General features: G+C 40.3%; 1 protein-coding gene across 4 annotated transcripts in view; it reads right to left on the bottom strand.

Annotated features, from left to right (window-relative positions):
* The window catches only part of KIAA0355 (KIAA0355 ortholog), a 69008-nt gene that overhangs the window by 25330 nt on the left and 30063 nt on the right, over positions 1 to 13615 (bottom strand). The window lies entirely within an intron of this gene.

The raw sequence follows: 13615 nt of genomic DNA, 5'->3' as shown, positions 1-13615 counted from the left end.
ACCCTGGCTGTCTTTGAGCTCTGGCTAAACCAGAGCAACCCACAATTCCAATTATGTCCACACAGTATTCAGAGACAGTAAAAGCCATGTCATTAAAAATCTGAAAGGTCAATTTGACTATAAGAAGATATTCCATTGGAAATGGAATCCAAAGATACAGGTTATTTTGGTAACAGTGTTATTGACATAATTATTAACATCACTGTATGTTCTATTTCTAGTCTTACGAAATAAAGCTGACAGACCAGTCTAGTAAGTGTCAACAAAAACCTATTGACAACTCCTTTGTCAACACAGTAGAAATCCTCACCTGATCCATATTAGTAGTTGGCTGGTTGATAGAGTAGTCTATTAAAATAGGAATTTATTTTAAAAATAGGAATTTATTTTAAATATACCCAATACTATGTTCATGTATACTATTAATATATAATCATAACAATATATATACTAAAAATACCATATGCCACAAACATTTTATTTTAAGTACTGGCTAATGTTGTTCTCTGACATTGCTGGTCCCTGTTTGCTTGCTTGCATTAACCCCAGCTACAAGGTGTTCTCTACGATTTCCTATTTTTTGTCTTTAAAGGAGAGCAAGAACTTGCCACTTGCAAAGCAACTTGAGCAGAGACCTTCCAGACATTGACATTTCCCCCTAATCTTTTACAGTTGTGCTGCCCATACCAAATTTGACAACAATGACAAAAACTTTTTGCAACTTTTATCATGTTCAAGTTTTTTTCATGGAAGGCATTTCATATTTCATTGGCTTACACAGATTCCTTACAAAAAAAAATTACTTTATTTATTGAGTTCGCAATTTTTCCAATTGGTAGGTGCATGGCTGAGGGGGCCCACTCACTGCCAGCACTCGGTGCACTGCCTTGGGGAGGTGGTGAAGGTTAGAGGTTTCCGTTGCCTTTTACAAGGAACTAAAACCTGACCCAACTGCCTATCCAACTGGCCCAGTCCTGTCCCTTGAAGCAGCCAAAAATAAGACTCGACCTTGGACCACTCACTTCCTAGCATACATTTCAGATGCTGCCCTTTTCCAGCCCCACTGGTCAGAGTTCTGCTTCCTGGGGAAGGAGAGTCAGGCAAGTTCCCAGTGGTGACACTTAATCCCTCTGAATTATTTTCCCCTGTGGAAAGCATCAGGAGCAAACTAAAACAAACAGACTCACTCATAGAAATCTCACACCAAAGCATCCTCCTTCTACAGTGAAAAATCAGAATTACAGGCTGAACTCCTACCCAGACCTCCTGGGGTTCCATTCACACCCCCTTCAAAGCTGCTGCTCCCCATCAATGATCTGTGTCAGATGGGGCACGGTGAGGGACACAGAAGAAGCAGATCTAGCAACCTAGAGACATGTGACATGAATAAATAGCACTTATTTAATATTGTACATAACAACAGCCAGCTTTAACTGAACACTATGTACTTCATGTATGCTAAAGATTTCACATGGATTATCTCATTTAATCCTGGGAACAAACTACATGAGGTCATTCCCATTATATAGACAATAAGCACCAAGCACATTAAAGTTATAAAACTTTGTCAAGGGGACACAAATTAAATGTGGCAGATTGGTCACATGACTCAAGTGTCTATGTCCTGAGCCAGTGTGCCCCATTGCCTTCAACAGGCTCTAAACAGCTGGATACAGCTGTGGGCTGGCACTAGTGAGACCACACACATGACAGAAACTCAACTTTAACCAGCTTAGGACAGAATGAGGGTGTCCTGAAGCAACACAGTACAAATGCGGGAGGAGTAGCCTCGCTGGGTCCCCAGGCGCACAATCTCTTCCTCCTCCTCCCTCAGCCTCTTGGCAGGCTATGGCAGAGGGAGGAGGGGCATGGGGAGATGCCCTGCACCATTTGGCTCTGGGATCACATTCTTACAGCTCCTGACCGATACAATGTGTCATCCATTCTTTCAACAATATGAAATATGTGAATGCCTGATGTGTACAAAGCACAAAAAAAGCCAGAGGATACTACAAGAAAGACAATGAGCAAGTCCCTGTCCTCATGTGGGTTACCTTCTAATGGTGGGGAACAAACCAATAAGTAAATATGCTATTGGAGAAGGAACACTGAGGGGCGAGGAGGTGGGAAGGAAAAGGCTTGCTGAGGAAAAGACTAAGGGAAGAGTTACCCCACCTCTTTCTAAAAGGGAAAATTCTGGAAGAGGGCTCTGAAGGCCTGATGTGGGGTCTAAAGTAGGACACTGCTGACAATGCTGGTTGATAGTGGGCTAGGCTAGGGGGCATCCTCTGAGAGGTAGGATGGTGGGAGGAGGAGGATGTTGCTAGAGCAGCAGGGGTGGGGAGAGATGCCAGACAGTTTTAAAAGGTAGACATTTGGTATGTTGCTTCCACTGCTATTATATGTTTGACCTTGGATGAGTCATTTAATCTAAATTTCTTCCCTATACATAAGGACCAATGAGAACAAGAACTCAGCACCTCCCTCCTTCTTCTATCCATGATGCACGGAGTGTCAATACAAATTATGATTGTGACAAGTATTTGTATTGCGGACAATTCATGAAAAGCCAATCAAAGCAATGGTTACCCTAGACCTTGGAAAAGCCATTTCCCAAAATATCTGCTCTAGCAGTTTACATAAAGTAACAGATGCAGAAACGGCACCTTCTGAGAGAGGACGGAGCTCGACCTTCAGCCTGCCTCTGCCCATCTTTCCTCTACAGTATCTCCTCCTGTCTTGGCCCAGCTCCCCTCCTATAACAGACCCACCCTCCTTAACCCATGGGTGGGCTAGTTCTTGGGATCCTCCTGAGAAATCTGGAAGTAAATACAGACTCTAAAGTTATGAATTTTGAAGCATGTGACCCCAGGGCAGCAGACAGCTATTTTTCACATGGAGAAAGTTTCTTGGACCATGGGATTGAGTGAAGTTGCAGAACAGAAGTGGCAAGCTGGGGAACAGATGAGTGGGGTGATCAGAGAGATATTTGAGTTTAAAATGTCAATGGAGTTTTAGTCACAGCTCTGTCAACTGCTACCATTTATTGAGTGCTTAACCCATACCAAGCACTTCAAATGCAGTGAAGAGACTCTCTGGGGCGAAAGAAATTCACCCATTTATAGCTGACAACATTGAGGCTTAGAGAGAAAGAAACATGCTCCAGTGTCAAGCAGGAAATAAGTGGTGCAGTAGAGATCCGATGGCAGGTCTGTCTGACTCCAAAAGCTGTTTCTAACCACTAGGCTGCTCTGTCTCCCTATGACACGATCCACGACGTAGCCACAACAGTGGGTGGGTAGTTAGAAGAGGAGAGGAACCTTGTGCAGAAACCCTGATGTCTCCTGTACAGTGTCAGGCCTTAGGGTGGGAACAAAGACTGAGAGGCATGACTCAGACTTCTCTGAAGTGGGAAAGGGGCTGGGGCAAGAATAACAAGTAAGGTGGCCTGTGGCACTCCCATGTGGCATGAGTTTATGACCTCCACAGCAGACAGCAGCTGCTAAGACTGGCCAGAAAAAAGCAACCATAAAGAGGGGGAAGACACACAGGGCTTGAGAAAAAGAGCAGCTTTTCCTAACTCTTGGGGAACTCCAAACCTCAAACATCTATCTAGTCCTTCAGCACATCAGTCTCATTTAAGAATTATGAAGAAAGCACATAAATTTAATCCTATCCTTGGTATTTGCATTTAAAAAAATAAATCCACTCACCACAATGCATCCCAAGTTAATAGAATTTCAGGTAAGGAGAGGCCATTATCAGACTTCAGCATTAAGAGAAAGCTTTCATTGTGACTTAAATTGCTCATAAAGGCCCAATTCCTGAGAATAAACAATCAGTGACTCTGCCACTTGTGCCTCCATGGGGCATCCTGGATTATAAACAACAGTCAAGGATCTACTGAAATGAAACCTTGTTTTCTGGGAATCCCTGACGGTGGAGGAAAAGGGTACAGGGTGCATGTTTACTTTCCCATTCCCCTGTACACATATCACATCTGCTGCTAAGGGTGTTGTGTTCATGGATATAATCAGAAAACCTTTTCTTTTGGCTGGTTTTCATATTTTATTAAAACATTTTAGTTTAAGGTCATTCAATTTTGAGCCCCAAAAGACCACCCTTCCCACACCACCACAGTTTTTGAGGACCGACTCAACTCTTATTTCTTAGAACATTTCAAAATTTGGTTTCCATTATTCCTCTCCTAGAGCTGGGGACTGGCCCAGCCCTTAATGTCTGCATGTATTAGAACTGCAGAGTGCCCAAGACCATTCATCTTCCAACACAACTTGTGATTTTCACGTCAATACACACATCTAAGTTCACTTTCTGCTCAACATCACTTAACAGTTCATCTTTTTCATATTCCTGCAGGGTAAAGAACAAGTAAAACTGTCACACATACCAGTGTCAAACATTTCCAGGGATTCTAGAACTTATTTCTCATCAGTTTAAAAGTCAGAGTGAATAAAATGAAGTTGATTCGATTGGCTGCTTTTATTAGAAATTCCAAAGTCATGCAATCATTTTTCTCTTCAATCCTTACTTATACCTTAAACACTATATTTGGTTCCAAATGTCCTAAACCTTGCTTTTTTTGTTCTCATGATAATTCCAGAGTCATTACCTAATGACCTAACCAAAAGATCAGAACGTGATACAAAGACCCAAATGTGTCTCCAGAGAGAGAGAGAATACAGTGGACCATGCTTGGACTATGGAAAGTACTTTACAAAGATTAGATTACAGTATAAAATGTAAAAAATAAGCTTACGGAAACTAACATCTATAGTCTGACCTAAAAACTGATTATAGTGAATGTTTAAATATTTAAAAATAAAAAAGAAACGAACAAAAAAGTAACAAAAATCTCTATGCAGTCAGTATTAACCTAGAGAATAAAAAAGCTACCATCCTATGTTTAGGAGAAAGAACCAGGGAAGGAAAGAAAGCTAACATATGCCCAAGGGTGGCTGAGCCAATACCAAATGCTAATCATTCAGACAAAATTACAGTCTGCCTCCAACGACATGCTGCTTGATTGCTGGTGAAAATATCAATACACAGTTTCTAAATGTGCCAAGTACTGTGGTATATAAAACCTTTTATATGAGTAATACATATTAACTGCAAACAAATTAAGGGAAAAAAGATCAGCTAAATAAAGAAATAAATGGTACCAAATATTACTTAATAGATATAACTACTGATTATGTGTTTCCTATACAGCCTACATTTGTATCTGTAGATGATTTTTGGAAAAACTAGCCCATGCTGTATGTTCTGTTTTAGTCTGTTTTCCAAAATAAAATATGTCAAAAATTTTTACCATGCCAACACACACAGGAAGTTTTATATTTCAGTGGCACTGCTATATATCTTAACATAACTAAAAGGATAATTATAAAGTATCATACAAGACATAAAAAAGTGAAATGCCACTCAAGGTAACTAGGTCCACATTAATTATAGTAGACAAAGGACTGTTCTTAGAGTAATTTTTCCCATTCAAAATTCAAGTTTCCTCTGTAAACAAGCAAATTAACATTGTGAGTTTATACAGGGCAGAGATGAAAATATATTTAAGTCACCCAGAAAGTATATGACCTAAGAGCCTACTAGAGATCAGGACATTCTTTTTCTTGATGTGTGTATTTTTTTATTAAACTTGTTGCTCAATCAAGATGAAAATACTAAAATATTTCAACTGATAAACTAAGACAAACAAAATTCACAAGTGGAAACTCTACTCTATAAACATTATTTCTGTCACTTAGGAAAGGAGCTCTGTGTCCTAGGTGACATGGTACTAGATGTCTCACATGTTATCTCATTGAGACAGGGATCACCATCCCCATTTGACAGGGACACTCCCATCACTTTTATTCACATGGTATTCCAATAGGTGATAACTGTGGCAAATCTTGGGCTGAGGTAGGGAAGGGGGTCTCACACCTCCTCTCAGCAGCATCTGAGATAGTGAGCCTTCTTGAAGCTTTTGCTTCCTTTGGATTCCAAGACACTGTACTTTCTCCAGTTTCTTCCTCACGCTCTGGCTGTCCCTTCTGCATCCTCCTGGGGTGCTTCCTATTCATATCCTGACCTCTAAATGTTGGAGTGCCCCAGAGCCCACTGGTCCTTGGATTCCCTCTTTGGTTTTCTAGCTACATTCACTTCCTTGATGACCTCATCCAGTTTTAAGCTTTAAATACCATCTACTGACTGATAGTTCTCAAATTCACATCTCCAATCTTGACCTCAGCCCTGAACTCCAAAATTGTATATCCTACTACTTACTTGACATCGCACCCCTTGGATATCTAATAGGCATCGCGGACCTATTATTCTAGCCTACTCTTCCCACCACCTCTCCCCATCTCAGTAAATAGCACTACCAGTGACCCAGGTGCTCATGTCATAAACCTTGGTGTCATCTTCACATACACTCACTCACACACACTTAAACTCTCTCACACACATACACATACACGGTTTTGTTACTAAAGAAAGAAAGGGAGACTGGATATTGAAAAGAAACTAGCAGAGCCTCCTCTCTCCCCTAGAGGCTATTTTCTACACAGGTAACCTATAAAACAGAAATCAGATTATTTCCAATGGCTTTCCGTTACAATCAGAGTAAAATCCAAATCCTTCATTCTGTCCTACAATACCCTACATGATCCGGCCCCTGACAATTCTCAGAACGTATTCCTATCCCTCCATTCTCTGCTCTTGTCACACTGGCCTTCTTGCTGTTCTTCAAAAGTTTTAAGAACAACTTCCATTTCAACTCTTTTGCACAAGCTGTTCCCATTTCCATCCCTCACGGTTTATCAGCTTCAGCATTACTGACATTTGAAGCCAGAGAATTCTCTTTTGTGAGGGGCTGTCCTATGCACTGTAGGATGCTGTTAGCAGCATCCCTGGCCTCCACTTACTAGATGCCAGCAGCACTGGTTGGGAGACAGAGCCACCATAATCACTCAGATCATTCTGTTTTGAATAAATTTTGAAATCCTTACTGTTAAAATTAAAAAAAAAAAAAAAAAGAGAGAGAGCAGATAAAAATCCCTTCCTCCTCAGATGACTTCTGAGACACCAATAACTGCATCAGAGTTCAAAGGTGGCAGCAGAGGAAAGCTTTTAAGCATCCAGGCATCTGTTTTGCTGCAGGACTGAAATACAACCTGAAAGGCTACAAGGAAGAGAAATAGCAATATTCCACCTTCTCCAAATAATTAGAATTGAAAATCAGATAAATCTAAGAGCTTTGTGCTCCTGCAAACTTATGCCTTTCATGATCTGGGATCTGAGTCTAGTCACCTAAATGTTCCATACTCCATGAAGAAACACCATCCAACCAAGGGTGTGTATGTGTGGAGTAGGGGGGATTGGGGTCTTGGTCAGAAGCCAAGAGAGAAACTAAGATCGTAAAAGATGACAAAAAAAGGTGTCTCCAAAACACACAGTGAGTCAGTGATATTCTGATTCCCTAATATGCAAGTCCAATATCTTTTACTCTATCATACTTCCTCCTTCAAACCATTTTGGGTCCTCTGGTGTAACAATCAAGCTCTTTAAGTGAGCAAGGTTTCTCTCACTCTAGCCTTAGCATGAGGAAAAAAAAAAGGGAGGTGTCATTTTAGTGATAATCAAAAATACTTCTAGACATTGCCAAGTGTCCTCTGGGGGAGAGCCCACCCTGACCCTATTTGCAAACCACTGCTCTACCTGGAGCAACCTTTTCCCTGGAATTCGTATGGTTCTTCATACTGAGACGTTGCTCAAATGTCCCGTCCTCACAGAAGCCTTTCCTCTACCTCTTTCCCCGCTTCTCATTATTTCTCTTCATAACACCTCTCACCATCTAATAGCACTATACTGTGCTATTATTATATGTGCTATTCCTTTTTTCTGTTTCCTCTCCTAGAAGCTGAGCTGGATGAGGGCAGGGTCTTTGTTTTGCTCTCTGTTGAGTTCTCAGTGCCTGGCACAAAGTAGACAATCCTTCCACACATATTTGTTGAAAAAAGAAAAGAAAGCAGTTGCTACACTCCACATAAAAGCACCAAGCTAGAACAAGAGCAGCATGGTGACTGCAGGGCTGAGGGCAGGATACCATAATGCTAGTATCTCTGTGCAAATAACAACTGATTTCCCCCCAAAAAACTCCCCCTGCTTTCTTTCCCTGGATAGCTCTTCTGCAGCCAACCTACAGAGACCAGTTGCAACCCATGAGCTTACTTTTAGGGTGACATTACCCACGAGCATGAAGGAGATCCTGACTTTCCTGGAGGAAGGAAGACCATAAACCGTGCAAGCCTTTCCTGAAAGTAACACATTTATCCATAAATGAAGAATCAGATATAACATTTATTATGACTTGGAACTGTATGCTTAGTCTTTCAAACCAAGAACCAATATTATCATTAATGAGAATGCTATTAAGGGAATAGAGAGTATATGTAAGGAAATAAAAAGATGTTCCATATATGTCTGTGTATGCATAATTATTTGCTGCTAACTGCATATATATATATAAAACAATTAATAGTGGTTATACCTGGAACTGGGAAGGAGCTAGAAGGGAGAATCACTACTTTTGCAAGAAAGGGACTTTCACCATTCGGAAATGTCTGAATTTTTTATCATAACCTTGTATTATATATAAGAAAAACTAATTTGTTAAAATAACCAACAGTAATATATCCAAAGCATTCCTATCAAAATGAGGACAAAAACAAGAATGTTCATGCTGATTATTTTATATAGGATACCTCAGAGATGCTGCGGGTTTGGTTCCAAACCATCACAATAAAACGAATACTACAATAAAGTGAGTCACATGAATTTTTTGGTTTCATAGTGCATATAAAAATTATGTTTACACTATACTATTATCTACCAAGTGTGTAAGAGCATTATGTTAAAAAACAAAACAAAACAAAATAGTATATACACCTTAATTTAAAAATACCTTATCACTAAAAAATGCTAACCATCATCTAAGTCTTTAGAGAGTCATAATCTTTTTGCTGGTGGAGAGTCTTACCTTTGTAAAAAATGCAATATTTGAAAAGCACAATCAAATGAAGTATGTCTATATATTAAAACTTATGGTTCACGCAACAAGATATATAACTATAGGAAGGGAGAAGACATATGCAGATGACATGACCATGTATACCAAAACAACCCCAAATAAACCTACTGAAACATCAGAATTACTGAGTTCAGTCACATGGTAGGAGAAAAGATAAAAATATAAAAATCAATGGTGTTCCTATTTATAGAAAAACACTTTTAAATATTATTTCATTCATTAGAGCAAATAAAATAAGTTACTTAATTTTAAGAAAAAATATAGTCACTAGAAATGAAACTACAGAACTTTACTAAGAGACATAACAGAAGGTTTCAAAGAAACACATAACTGCTAAAATCCTGAAAAACAAAACGAATTATCAGCATGTATCCAGGGTCCTAACTGCTTGTCGTTCTCTAGCCCTCTCCAGCTGGCACGTGCTGTGTGGCCTCCCCAACATACAACCCTGGTTGCTTTGGAAGCGGCCACTCAAGGAACCGCCCCTTCTGCACTCTCAGCCCTGTGGTATGGATGAGATTGGCTCTGCCCACATCCCAGCCCCAGGAGTGGGTATACAAGTCAGGCCTGGCCAATTGGTGTTAGTTTTATCCTTCGGGCCAGTGGGGACAAGGATGGGTAAGTGACCCAAGCCAAGCCAACCAGATTCAATTCTAGAACTTTTGTCAAAACTGTGGGGAAAGCAGAGTTGCTTCTTCTGCTGTGTTGTTGGGGACGCTGGCATGAAGACAGTCTGCCTGGAAATGACAGAACACTCAAGAAGACAGAGGAGAGAAAAAGGCTGAGTCTGTTCAGTACTGTGTGAGCCCCTGGCTCCAGCCATAGCCAAAGAGCTTATTTTCTTCAGTTTCATAGGTCAATACAGTGTTCCCCCTTATTCACAGGGGATACGTTCCAAGACCCGCACTGGATGCCTGAAACCACAGATAGTACTGAATCCTATATACACTCTGTTTTTTCCTATACATACATACCTGCAATAAAGTTTAACTTACAAATTAGGCACAGTAAGAGATTAACAACATTAATAATAGTTATAACAATATACTGTATTAAAAGGTGAATGTGGTCTTAAAATATCTCATTGTACTGTACTCGCCCTTCTTCTTGTGATGTCAGATGATACAATGATAAGATGAAGTGAGGTTAATGACACAGGCATTGTGACATAGCTACAATTGGCCTTCTGACTATATATAACAAGCACCTGACAGCTTCTCTTTGGCATACCTGAATTGCACAGTATCATTCCTCTTGCATTTTAGGGCCATTATTAAGTAAAATAAGTGTTACTTGAATACAAGCGCTGTGGTACCACAACAGTCTGATAACCTAAATGGCTACTAAATGACTAACACGCAGGTAGTGTCTACAGCATGAATATGCTAGACAAAGGGATGATTCACGTACCAGGTGGGACAAAGCAGGAAGACAAGAGATTCCATCACACCACTCAGAGTGATATGCAATTTCAAACTTGTGAATTATTTCTGGAATTTTCCATGTAATATTCTGGGCCAAGGGTAACTGAAACTGCAGAAAATGAAACCATGTACTTGGGGGAACTACTGTACACTGTTTTGTTGAGACGCAGTACAGTGCTACAGTCAAGAGTTTGTTCTCTATATAGTCAGGCTGCCTGGGTCTAAAGTCTAGATCTGCCATGAGACTTTTGATAAATTGCTTAACCTCTCTATACCTTAGTCTACACATCAATAAATGGGACTATGAATAGTATCTAACTCATAAGGTTATCACTAGAATTCAATCAGTTAATGTGCTTAGGCTCAGAACAGAGTATAGCACAAGTATTATACAATTATTAGCTTCTTTTTGCTTCAATTATTGTTGTTTATGGTACTTTGAGTTTGGTTTCTGTCACGTATAGCCATAGTGATTTTTAAAAACAAATCAAATCCTATCAGTCTCTTGCTCAAAATCCCCCTTTAAAATATCTCATCTCATTCTGTATAAAACCTAAACTCTTGCTAGGGCTTACAAGGTTATCTGTCCTGCTCTCACCTCTTCCAGGCAGGTAGGAGGTTCTGGTATGGGGCCTGGGCCTGTCACAGGAGCTGGGTGTGGGAACACTGAACCAATCAACAGTCAGGCTTGAGGCTATTTTCCATTTGCATTACAGCGCTCATCACATCTAGTGTCACAATCTACTTATTTATTCCTTTCAGCCCACAGGCCTGGAGCACTTTGGATTGTCCTCACTCATCTTTACCAGCTTGTAGCCAGCACATCTGCATCTTACCCAGGTAGCAGCAGTTATGAGAAAAGGAAACAGGCCAGGAGACTGGGGCCTATTCCAGGAGCTGGGGGGCCTCAGGAAGGGTCCCAGAATTAGCAAGGGCTCAAAGGGGTTCCACAGCATTAGGCTATTTCTACTTTCCTGGCTCTGAATGTTTCAGCATTAGTTAGAGGGTCACAAAGCCCGGTCTCATGGAGGGATGGACACTGCAAACAAGCCCCTCCACAGGAAGACTGCACTAGCCTGAGGCAGCAGAGAGGTTCAGGACACAACCCCTGTGTATGCTGGTCCCAGAAAGATTTTAGGCAAATGTTGTTTTATAGATTCTTGATTAAAGACGAGGGAGGCTGCCAAAATAGGCTATTATCCAATCCTGTGAAATTGCGCAAGCTGGCCAGCAACCATAAAAATTTAGAATAGAAAATAATTCAGGAAAGCAAGTCCTACATAAAATTCCATAAACTCTTTAATTTCTGTTTCCTTCTAATTTGTCCACCAAACCTAATTTTTCCCTTATGTCCATTCAAATCTTTTCAGCAACTATGAAATTTTTAATCATATTCTTCTAAAAGAAAGCAACATTGCCATTTTAGTCACTAAAATTAGGAGCACACTTTCCTTGATTCCTACCTGATGCTGAGGTCCTGCCTTCAGAAGTACCTTTCCTCTGTTCTCATTTTCTTCCTTGATTCACTTATATCTTCTTCATTTTTCTGAAAAACACCTGCTTTTCTTTTCATTGCTATACCTTACTCAATAGTACTCCCTGCGATATTGTGACTTATAGTAAGAAATACATATATATAGAGAGAGAGAGTCTTCTCCAAGCTTCCTGGCACACAGACCTTAAAACTCTTAGAATTTTCTAATAAGAGAGATGAAGCATCTTTTATTATTCATAACAAACCTCTTTCAACCGAATCTGAGTTTATATTGATGAGGTGACTTTTGGAAAGTCCCTAAGGATAGAGGCTGGTTGCCAAGGGAACCAACCACATGATTAGAGATTTGGAACTTTCAGCCCTACGACCTCTGGGGAGGTGAAAGGGCTGGAGGTAGAATCAATCACCCATGGACAACGATTTAATCAACCACACCTAAGTAATGAAGCCTTGAAAAGGCTCAAAGGAAGGGTTGCAGGGAGTTTCCACGTTGGCGAACACATGGAGGTGCTAGGAGAGTGGCATGCCTGGAGAGGGCATGGAAGTTCCACACATCTTCCCACACACCTTGCCCTATGAATCTCTCCCAATTGGCTGTTCCTGAGTTATATCCTTTTATAATCTACTAAGTAAAATATTTTCCTGAGTTCTGTGAGCCGCTCTAGCAAATTAATCAAACTCATGGAAGGTGTGATGGGAACCTCTGATTTACAGCCAGTGGGTAAGAAGTAGAGGCAAGAACACCCTGGACGCATGGTTGGTGTCTAAAGAGGGAGGTGGTCTTGTGGGAGAGAGCCCTTAACCTGTGAGATCTGATGCTAACTCCAGAGTGTCAGTGTTAGCAACGCCCCAGAACTGCTTGGTGTGCTCTCATTTGGTGATCAGAAGTACTGGAAGTGAAGAATAGTAATCTGTGAGTAGACAGAAAACAAAGGAGTTTCCCTAAACACTCCCCTTTCTGTTAGAAGACAACTTCCTATGCACAAATCCCTCCATGAAATGGAATCGTTTATTGGGTATTCTTGATATATCACTCCTATCATGTGGTCCTAAGTTTTTCCTCTCTCTTTTTTAAATTTGGAAAATGTCCAAACATACACTAAAAGCTGAATATAACAAACCCCCACGTATCCACCAAAAAACTTCAATGACCATCAATATTTTGCCTTGTTTTTTTCATCCTTCTCCCCAACTCCACTTTTTGCTGAAATGTTCTGAAGTAAATCCCAATCAACCAAGACCTAGTACATATTCAAATTTCCCAAATTATCTTTAAAAATGTCTCTATTTTTTTGGTTGTTTGACTCTCAACCACAAAAGGCTCATTTTATTTGGTTATATTTCTTAACTTTATTTTAATTTAGGTATTTTCTACCTAGTTGTTTCCCCAAGCTACTTGACTCATTGAACAAATCAGGTCAACTGTATAGAAAATGTCATATTCTGGATTTGTCTGATTGCTTCCTTGTGGTGTTGTATAACTTGTTCCACTATATTTCACATGTCCTGTAGGTTGGGCATTCATTCTAGAAGCTTGATTAGATTATTTTAGCGGAGGGCGGGGGGAGATGAGAGAGAAGTGCAAGAATG

The sequence above is a fragment of the Pteropus alecto genome, unplaced genomic scaffold, assembly GCF_000325575.1.
Source record: "Pteropus alecto unplaced genomic scaffold, ASM32557v1 scaffold7, whole genome shotgun sequence".
Lineage (NCBI taxonomy): Eukaryota > Metazoa > Chordata > Mammalia > Chiroptera > Pteropodidae > Pteropus > Pteropus alecto.
This window is presented reverse-complemented; position numbering and strand designations above follow the sequence as displayed.